Genomic DNA, 10,916 nt, shown 5'->3' on the forward strand with positions numbered 1-10,916 from the left:
AAATATCAAGATATTTCATGCTCTAAATCATTCATGGATATCATGAATTGCACAGTAATTATTCTGCATACCAGAGGGAACAGTAATCATCATAAGTTCGGGTTGGACTCAGTCCCTCCACGCCGTGCATTGATCTGTCATAAAGAACAAATTGGAGATGATGTCAGTCCGAGGTGCACTCTAGCCTATTTTTCCTACTGTGGAAAAGGCTCAAGTCCAAACTGTCGCGGATCCGCCATTGCATACACCGCAGCACTCAATAAAGTCTATTTTATAAACACAATCCACCAATAACGGTCTCGATGAATGACTTACTGCCCTGTTAAAATCCTGTCCAGCTAAACATACCGTGGTCGCTCTTGGACGGACACGGGGCGGCTAAAGAGCAGCAACACAGCAACGGTTTGGGTTGATATCACATGATCTGGACGAATATTTTTGGCAAACGTTTCTCAGATCCTCAACCAAAGTTCCCTACAATGATGGCAGTGATGGACCTCATACCAAAACTCACATTGGATGATCCAAACCATTTTCAGACCATACTTGCCCTAATAACTTGTGTGTGTGACTTTCCTTCATGGGCAGCCAAGACAGAATTATTGGAAACGCTACGACCATAAAACCCAGTAATTTACAGACACAAAACATTGCAGTTTAATATTTGTTTTTCCTTCGAGCTCGAGTACGTGTCTGCAAATGATTGAGAGGGTCAACCCAAGAGGGGGAACGAGAAAGGTAAAGAGAGAAATATAAACCCTAGAACAACTTCTTTTTTCCATCCCTGCTCGAATAGAGCTACGAAAACATTCTGGAGGCGTTCAACAGAGCGCCTTTCATCGACCGTCATTCGCAAGTGTTTTGACTCCACGGTGTCTTCGAGATCTGCTTTATCAGTCAGTTAACAGCGTTTATCAGTCCCTCTTGTCTACCAGCCTGTGTGGAACCAGGCCATCTGACTCATCTTCCTGTGACACACACACACACCTTTGCTAGCTGCGCCTATGTGTCCATACTTGCGCTTTTCTGGTCCATCTAAAACGCCGCTTCATCTCCCTTATCCCCTCCACTGATCTCCCTCATACATGGAAAGCAGAAATTCCACTCCTGCTGGATGAGCATCTTGTATCTCCAACATTTGGAAACACAAGAAAATAATTGTGTGCGGAGTGACAACTGTGATCTTTACAGAAATCACACAACAGGGTTAGGTAGGACTTTGATAAAGTCATTGAGTTCAAGTAAAAACCTGAAAAGTGAGGGCTGTGCGATATGATGAAACACCTGTTTTCATATTATTACGTATTATTGTTTATTTTATCGTGTCGTAAATCAAACTCATCTGCAACATTTTTTTTTGTCATCTGTCAAACAAACATGGAGGACAGTGATTGTGACACAGAATCATATGAACTCCAACCAGCCAAGAAAAACAAGGAAGTTAACGGGAGACTCATCCTCCATCCAAGTTTCTGTTCAGTAGTTATTGTGTAATCCTGCTGACAAACCAACCAACTAACACGCAGACAAACAAACGGACACGGGCGAAAACATAACAACCTTGGCGGAGGTAAAAAACAAACCTTCATCATGATGTAGATGTAACAACCTCTAATTATTTTAAGCATCAAGTCTCAGCCTGAGGGGCCCCCGGCCTTGACCTCACCTTTCCCCCTTTGTCCTGGGCGGACCGACTGCACACGCAAGTGTGTGTTTTACTGTTAGTGTGTCCCAACACACCCACAATAAATCATCTGCTTTAATGGCCGAGCCCGTGATATGTACAGTGAAACTAATGAAAACCTCACATAACGGAGCAGATTTACTTTAACAGAGACTGAGGGAGGGAGAGAACAAGAGAGACACTGAGCGAGGCAGAGAGCAGTAAGAGATAAGATCACTATCACATTCGTGTTGTAAATCACAACAGATATGCATGTCCTCACACATGCATGTGTGTGTGAATCTCATGAGAATGCTTTGAGCTCTATCGTGCTACATCTGGGAGAGTTATTGGAGAGAAAAGAGAGAAAGTAAGAGATTGTTACAGAGGACAGCGTAGCCTTGACTCGATAGCCTTGATGAGCTGCAACTGGTACGACGAGAACGACTCCCATTACTGCTCTGTCTGAACAGCGTACACACACATTTTTGTGTGGAGGGAAACCACATTTTGTGACCACCCATGCAGAGGAACCATAGCTAATGCACAGTTTAGTATTCCAGTCATACAATGCCAACGGCCCTCAAATATTTCAAGTGTATAAACTTTGCATAGTAAATAGGGAGTGTTATGGTCAAAAGGAAAGCAGAAAAATATGCATTTGGCAAAGACAGACACAGAGGTAAAGACACAACACTCGTTTATGTAGCCACCATCTCTTAACAATAAGCAGCGCTGACCAGAAGTTTACAAGCCCACATCCTAGCCTCGGCCCGGGCCCGTCCACCGCTGCATGATGAAGCAGCTTTGAGCAATTTGTTAACACAGCAGATGCGTTCTTCTCCGGAGGATAAAGCAAGTAGACCCAAGATGCTCTCCACTGCTCTTTCTTTTCATTCAATCAACTTCTATTTGACCTCTCCACCATGTCAAGGCCTCCCCATCCGTCTTTTCAAGTTATCAGCTGCGCTGCGTGTCACAGCCGAGGGAATCTGTGTGCACGCGCGCTTATGTGTTTGTTTGTTTTTTAACCACGCAGGTCATTTCAGAGCCAAATTACCCAATGATTGTTTGGCAAAACCAGAAGGGATTCAAACAGAGGCATGGTCTCATCACACAACACAGAGAGACAGAATTGTCTAAAAAAAAAAAAATACCGCAAAGTTTTCACGATGGGCAGTGAGGGACAGAGAACAGAGATTTGCAGTATAGTTTTATGTATAATTTTACGCATTTTCTTAATAAAACCGTTATTTTTGTGTTCGTTTTTTTTGCCTTGGGTGTCTCCACACAGGACGGCGTGCTACTATCATATGACCGGCTGATAAGGCCGCAGGGGGACTGACCGAACCTTTCTGTCTGCCAGCGGGCTTTGGATTGGAATAGGATCTGACTGACTGTGAGTCAGAGGAGTGGAAATCTCAATCTTCACTCGGAAAAACGGGTTTATAAGCATGAATTCTACACTAAATAGGAAAAAAGAGTTACAAATGAAGGCAGCAATGTAAAAAATAAACACACCGAGTAAAAAAGTGAACTAGAAATGTGCATGTGCTTGTACACAATACATATTATTATACCGTACACAGGCCTCGAACTATTTCATCAAAATATGTTAATTACCGTCTGTGTGCACCAGGCCTGACCTGATGTAACCTGTGCCACATAGTTGCACTCATTCCTCCGATAGAGTTTCTGTCTTAACTAATAGAGCAGTGCAGCCATAGTGAACATACTGTAACTAAGCTGCAGTCACTTTGCTTCCCGCACTAAACCACAGGCACGCTGCTGTTACTCAATACCTGACATACCAGAGTGCAGAGTGAGAGAAACACTGAGAGGTGAAGGAAGGAGGGAGCACAGCAGGGAAGGTAGGAAATGAAGGAAGAGAGCAGGGGAGGAAGGATGGAGATGAGAGGGTTGGTGCAAATACTCTAAATACTTTTGGTATGTGTTTTTTATTTTCAATTTCAATCAACTCACTCTACACGCAGGTCTGCATGATGCATTGTTGAGACACTTCGGCCGACCTCTGTGACCCTCCCTAACACGCTTCCCTGCAAATGTCCGACGAGACAATTATGTGTATCTTCGCAGAAGCATCATTCCAGCCTGACTGGGATGATTGATCAAGAACATGATGCATAACACCGATTGAGCTTATTCTTAAATGATCCTCTCCACACACGTTTCAAGAATATTTAAAAATATTCTGCTTTGAATGATGATGTGAGTCTGATATAGATGAATCCGACGTAGCAATATGATTGACTAATCTATTAGCTGACTAATCCTTGCAGTTCTACAATAATCTATGAATATACAAATATTGTTCACTTCAAAAGTTTAACAGCTGAGCACAATATATCTCGTCCTTTACTGAGAAGTCAATTCTCAACCAAACTCAAGAGAGAAAAATAAACAAGACAGAAAAAGAATCTTTAAATAAGTCAAAATAAATCACACCGTGTCTCATCCTGGATAATGACATATCATGGGAAAATGCCACTTCTGGGTGACCCCCCAGAGTAACCGGGGGATGGGGAGGTCACCATACGCTGCCCCCCCAACCCAACCTCTCCCCTTGGATCTCACCCTTTCTCCTTCAGGCCTCTCTGCACTCTCTCCTCTTCTATCACTCTTATCAGTGATAAGCAGAAATCCCTCACTTTTACCTCAAGGGAGAACCGATAAACCAGCCGTAACCGCGCTCTATAAAAATACAGGCTACCACAGCTGACACAGCACCCACACGAGTCCACTTTTAAAGACTTTGAAGGCTAAACGGCTATGAAAATTACAAATCACACAGTTGCCAAGGGAAACATGTTCTCAATCAGCTTTATAATACAAGTTGGTGAAGCCGGGATTGTTTCCATGATGGATTCTTCATCCTTTCAACAATAAAACGTGCACTAATGGCTTGTCCAGCTCTGAGGCATGCACGGCCCAGCTGTGCTGTCTGTCTCCGGCTCTCTCCTTAATGAGAAGTGCAAGCGTGCGCAGAGTCAACAGACTAGTAAACCTCAAAGTGAACTACGGTCTGACCTCTTTGTGTTCCCTGTCTCGCCCTCCTCTGCGTGAAACAAACTCCTGCAATCATTAAAACCTCAGCGCACAGATTCTTGAGGTCCTTTTCATGTCGCTCACTGACATAACCAGCTCGCATCAGCTTGTTCCAATGAGGCCCGAATGCCATGACAGGGTCCACGGGGGGAAACAAAAAGCCCAAAATCACAATTATCATTAAAAAAAAAGCACAATAACAAAACAATAAACAAAGCGACAAACAGGAGCCAGACATGTTTCGAATTACGACATCCTGTCTGCGTTTCCCAAAGCGAGCTTCATTACGGCAGCCTGTCTTACGCTCCCTCTGACTGACAAATGGTGAGAAAGGGCAAAAAGATATTTTGGGTGAGCACCTCTGAAGCCCTCTTCACCCTCAAACTGGAGTTCAATTTGTGACATATATTCCCTCATGAGCCATTTTGGCTCCAATCAAAGACATATAGTAGATATAGTATTCATTTCTGCATTAAAATGTCTAAAAACAACTGACCCTTTGTTAGTATGTTTTGATGCGTTATGTACTTTCATTATCCCAAAAGTTTCCAATAACATTCAAACCCAGAGAAATTGTTCTCGAGGTAACGGTGCATTTCATTTGGTCGCCTGTTGCTATAACTTCCAGGGTCGCTATGACTTCCATCATCCAGGGATTAGATGATGTGTCAAAAATGTATTAAGACCTGGATATGGGTTGCTGCTCAGCCTTGCTTCCAATTTTGCCAGGACTGTAAAACTCCTGGCATCACACCTCAAACAAAGGTCAATTATGACTCTTTCTGGAGTCATTTCTTTTAAGAGAAAAGAAACTCTGCTGCTCATATTTAGTGGAGCGATATAACCAAGGAACCTGAAAAAGTGGGAACCAAATTTTTCTTTGGTGCGACACTGTGGCGACAGCTGGGAGATGAACGGAGAAACACTAAAACCCAACATATGGGTGATATGGGCGACTCTCATGAAGAAATACCTTCGGAAAATGAAAGAACCCACTTCAGACAGTAGGCTGACAACTGATTTTTTTGCAAATGACTGACAGGGCTGATAATATCGTGACCAAATGGGGTCGGGTCGACCAAATATCGCTGATGAGACTGCAATCACACTGCTAGCCTTTCCCAAACGAAATCGACGGATGAACAATGTGCCGATTAAAACAAAATCAGTCATTAACCTGCTCTCTGAAGTTGGTTCTTTCATTTCCTGGATGCATTTCTTCATCAGAGGTCATACGGCGTAGATATGTTGAGACTTCAATACAGCTGGCACCACAGCGAGATTCAGTGACATAATGATCCTTCCTTCTATTTTTCGCCTCCTTGTGCATAACCAGGAAATAAACCCAGATGTGCCAGGTGAGCAATTTTCATTGGACTGCAATGGGGAACAGTTCTGTTATTAATCTTTGGAGTCACATCTTTGGAGATACATTTTCCTCAAGAGAATAAATCTGATGATCCCCCGCCATTAATGTCTTTTGTTTTGTTTTGATTCAGAGACATACTGTGTGTTTAACCAAAGATGAACCACAGAAGGTGAACAAGATAATAAAGTGTGCATGTGGTTTTAATAGTGTTATTTAGGAAAGGTTCCTCTTCAGAAGACAGCTTTATGAGACGCAGATAATATGCAAAGCTGGCAACAGAGGACAGGTGGGAAGAGTCAACACTTCACTTTTATCTGATCCAGTGTATTTGATGACAGCATTATGTGTTTGTTCTCACACACACTGTGACAACTTCTGCTTTGAGTACACTCATTATTCGCCTCTCTGTCGGCCATATTCCTCTGTCACCTCCAGGTTCCCACAGCTGATTAACCATGGATGTTCCCTAGCTTCTCCCCTCTCCCTTCCCAGGTTCCTTCTCTTCAGCGCTCCTTCCCACGGATGCCTTGAAGAAAGGCAGCCCGGGGCCCCGTGAGGCGGGCCCCGGTCCTGTCTCACGGCGGCCCACACATACTGCCGTCAGAGCACATTTACGTGTGACGGGGAAGACGTGTAGTCGGTGGACGGAGGGGGATGGCATGCATCTGCACAAAACACACATGAACACAGATGCCAATACATATGCAGATATACTAAAATGCTAACAAAGACCGCGCTCTAACCTCAGCCTCTAAAGGACGGAGAGAGGCTGGGGGAATAATGAGCTGGGTTTGAGTCAGGACTCCATCGGAAAACAGGCCAGGACGATTATTCCCAGGCTGTTCTAATAGGAAAGCCGCACATGATTCCCAAAACCGCTCCCACCCTTCTTCTCCTGTGTTTGTGCTCACTAATTATGCTGAATATTGCAAAATATGACGAACACTGTACATTCCTGTAACACTTGTGTAGTTGATTAGCATTAAAGGAGCATCCCGCTACAAAATTGAAATCTTCCAATACAGTTTTGTTCTTTCCAAGTCTGGATAATATTCAGAGCTCCCAGGAAAAGCAAAAAAAATGTCCTTTTTCTCAATTGAGCTCAACTATGAATCCAGCAGCAGCAGCAGCAACTGGTCTTTTTCCAGTCCACCACAGCTTCGTCACTGAGGATGAATTAGCACAGTGTGACAAATATTTTAGGTAAAAAATAGCCTTGTTTGGCTACAGAATGGGCTGCTCAAGCCGTTTTGATGGACATCTTTTTCTTTTCTTGGAGCTGTAAAGAAAACATCCCGCCACCTTCAATTTCTTTAAAAGAAGGCATGCTTGTCGTTTCTACTGACAATGTGGGGACTAAGTGAATAAATGAAATGTCATTTTGTGGTGAACTATTCCCCGAGACTTGCTCTCATTCTTTCTGACTATCTTATGATCTCTCCTGCAGGCGCTCTGTCTTTGTTTGCTGTCTGCTAAACTCACCAGTTCATACTTCTTAAAACGTAAAAAAAAAAAAAACCCAAAAAACCCACAAGCATGTTGTGAGCAACAAAACACGCATACCTCAAACCAAAAAACATGCTTGTGTTCCTGAGTGGATCTACAGACAAGATCATGGAGAGTATGACTGTGTAGTAAGAGTATAACTGTGTCTTCATGGTGGTCTGTGTTTGTTCCGTGACGTACACAAAACAAACCAATCCGAAAATCAAAGCAAGACCGGACTGTCACTGTTAGGTGAAGCCTCTCTGACTGATGTAATGTATAAATGTAACTGGGGATACGGTTTCTACAGTAGCCCAGAATGGACAAACCAAACACTCTAATGAGGTGGCATCTAGCAGCGTGCCATCTGTTAATGCGCTGCTTGATGCCACTAAATCCCACACACTGGTCCTTTAATGAAAACAAGGTTCTACCAAAGCCCTTCTAAGCAAGTCTTAGTACTCGGCAGCCATCTTGGCAACATCCTTGGGCAGTTATTTGGAGCTATCAAGACCAGGCCTCTGTCTAAAGCCATGATTTCACTTTTAATGGTCACCAGGACATTAAAATCTGCATGTAAAGACTCGCCAGTCTGTTCGCCCCAGAATAAGGGTTGAATGGCTGTTTTCTCCCCACAGGTTATTTTTCGACTTAAAAAAAAGATTGCAAAAGACGTTTTTACTCTATGCTGAAGCAAAAACACGGTGGGTCAATAAAGTTTCGACTGGCGCTCTTATAATTGTGTTATCTTGATGTGTCGAGAATGATCTTCAATTTGCAATTTCTTCTGCTGATTTTCTCAAAATTCGATTAAAACCTCCACTACATTTATGTGGCAACCTAGCTTGTGTAAACATCTTGACAAAGACATGTCAGTCTGGTTAAAGTCAGTTTAGCCTTTCTGATAAACTCTTTAACCCTCTGTGGACTGAGAGATAAAACCAATCCATCAGTGCTTTTGTCAGCCACGAATACAAGTGTCTCTCTCCCCTTTAGGGTATACAATGATGCAGACAAGATCCATAAATGTCAGGCAAAGCGGAACTGGAAATAAAGTTAAGCCACATTATAAAAGTCGCCATAAATCACGGAGGCAAGAAAATTACTCGTGAATTCAGAGAGGATGAAGAAAATGTGAGAGACAGTGAAGCTGCCAAAAACAAAGGGGATTAGGGCTTAACGAGGGTGGGGGAAAAGACAAAGTGATGAAAGTCTGCTGGTTGACAAAAGCCATCAGCACGAGCTCGTGCACACACAATAAAATAGCATGAGAGAAGGAAATAAAATCTGAGGAAACAGGAGAAAAGGTGAGAGCACAAGGTAAGCGCGAGAGTGTGGAAGAGAGAGTAACAAGAGGAAGAAATCACTGTCACACTCCAAAAAATAGCTTTTTGCTGTGTGGCGACGCACGCCAGGCTTTAAACTGTTAGCAGGCTGTGGTTGGCTCAGCAGCAAACCAGTGTTTTACTGGTTCCCCTGGGCAGCGTTACGGAGTGAGCTGTATGCCGCCTCGCCATCTTTTACAGGGCCAGGGCGATTAGGAGCCCAACGTGCTGACGGCACACACAGTCACGCTGTTGGACTGTGATTTACACCACTGACCAAACGGTAATGTACGAATATGTCAGACTACAAGAGAATAAGGCGTCCGGTTCGAATGCTGCTGAGGATCTGCTCTAGAAAGGGTCAGGAAAACAACGTTCTATCATTCAAAAGTCTAATTTATTATAAGCTGAACTTTATAATAAGTTGTGAACAGAAATGTAGACATGTTCTCAGGGACCACTAAGGACACCCAGGTCCTGTCCTCTGTATTGTGTCTGTGAATTTGGGGGTTTTAATACTTTGAGGGGAAGTTCATATTCTATAATTAAACAAGGCAGATCCTGATAAATATATTTAAATTTTAGTGACATTTAAACCATTGCAAGGGGGACAAAAATACAAGAAATATAATTAAACAGATCAATTAATTACTGAAGTGAGAAAAAAGTTACATAATCGGAAAAGTTCAGTTTTTTCGAGCATGCCTTGTTTTATCAAAGACAATATGTCCGTACTCGATCATGTATTTTAATTCAAAGGCAGTGATGTAATGTAACTAAGTACATTTACTCAAATACTGCTACTTTATACTTCCACTCCATTCTTTTGCACTGCAATCACCTATTTTATCTATTTATTTAAATGTGACAACCAGTTCTTGCTGACTTTGCTAACATGCTGACTATAAGACAGTTTGCTCTGCAGTTGGCTGCAAAACTCGAGCAACAAATGAGCTTCTGCAGTAAGAATAACAGACAGTCGTTGGCCTGAAGGTGAGTCTTTGAGTACCTGAGCTCCGGAGACGCTGGCCTACCTCACCACCCAACACACACAAACTGAATGACTTAGATAAATAACTCACTGGCTGTGTCACCTGGATAACCTCAGCCCTGGTGGGTGCAGGTTGGAACGCAGAGGTTTGTGTTTATTTAGGTAGAAAGTCAGCGAGTAATTGAGGGGGAGAAACAGAGATAGACGGCGCACAAGCACTGATTGTGATAAAGTCAAAGATTTATTCCTCAGCCCTTCCTTTATTTCTCCTGAACATGTAAAAAACTCAGTTGTGGCTACGACTGAGGAGCCACATCTGGACCCTGCGGGACATGCGTGAAATCATTTCTCTATTCCTACAATTTACTGTAATGCCTTGCAGATGGTACCGTGCATGTGTGTGTGTGTGAGTTACAAGCAATAACTCCTACGGTAGACGCAAACGGAGAAGGAGCAGGAGACAGACGTGAGCCACAGACTGCGTGGAGACTGCTATCAGAAAGTAAACTGAACAAAATACATAAGCGTGGCTCGGCAAGTGGAACCCAAACGTCCCTTGTCCAGAGGACATTAAGGGTGTGGGTGGTTTCAGGAGACACGTGCGGCGGCCTCGAGGCGGCCAGAGAGAGATCTGTTTGTTGAATCTTTTCCCTTCAGGGCGAGGGAAGGTGACATCAACACAAAGAGAGAAAGTTGGCCTGGTTTCAATTATTTTTTACAACGTGGAGAGAACAGAAGCCTCTGCGTGGGTCCAGCCGATACAGATATCAGAGCGGCGCACACAAGAGGCTTCAGAGTTCTGGGTGATTCTGTGACACGTGGCTAAAAGTACACGTCGGAGGTGACACAGTTCCTGAGAGCTATCACCTTACTGTACCTTGTCGGGACCAGCTGACATTGAAATAGGCTGCCAGCTGCCGACGGGTAGTTTGTCCCCGGCGTTAGGAAATATTCAATCGCTTTCTCAGCTTGGAGATGGCTCTGCGAATGAAGAGACCATATGTGCGAATGCACACT

The 10,916-nt window shown here is 43.5% G+C and overlaps 1 protein-coding gene across 2 annotated transcripts in view; it reads right to left on the bottom strand.

Moving 5' to 3' along the window:
- Nucleotides 1-10,916, bottom strand: part of LOC311268208 (mitochondrial import inner membrane translocase subunit tim16-like) — a 113,253-nt gene that overhangs the window by 20,074 nt on the left and 82,263 nt on the right. The gene's annotated exons all lie outside the window — the stretch shown is intronic.

The sequence above is a fragment of the Pagrus pagrus genome (genome assembly GCF_965226575.1).
Source record: "Pagrus pagrus genome assembly, chromosome: 13".
Classification (NCBI taxonomy): Eukaryota; Metazoa; Chordata; class Actinopteri; order Spariformes; family Sparidae; genus Pagrus; species Pagrus pagrus.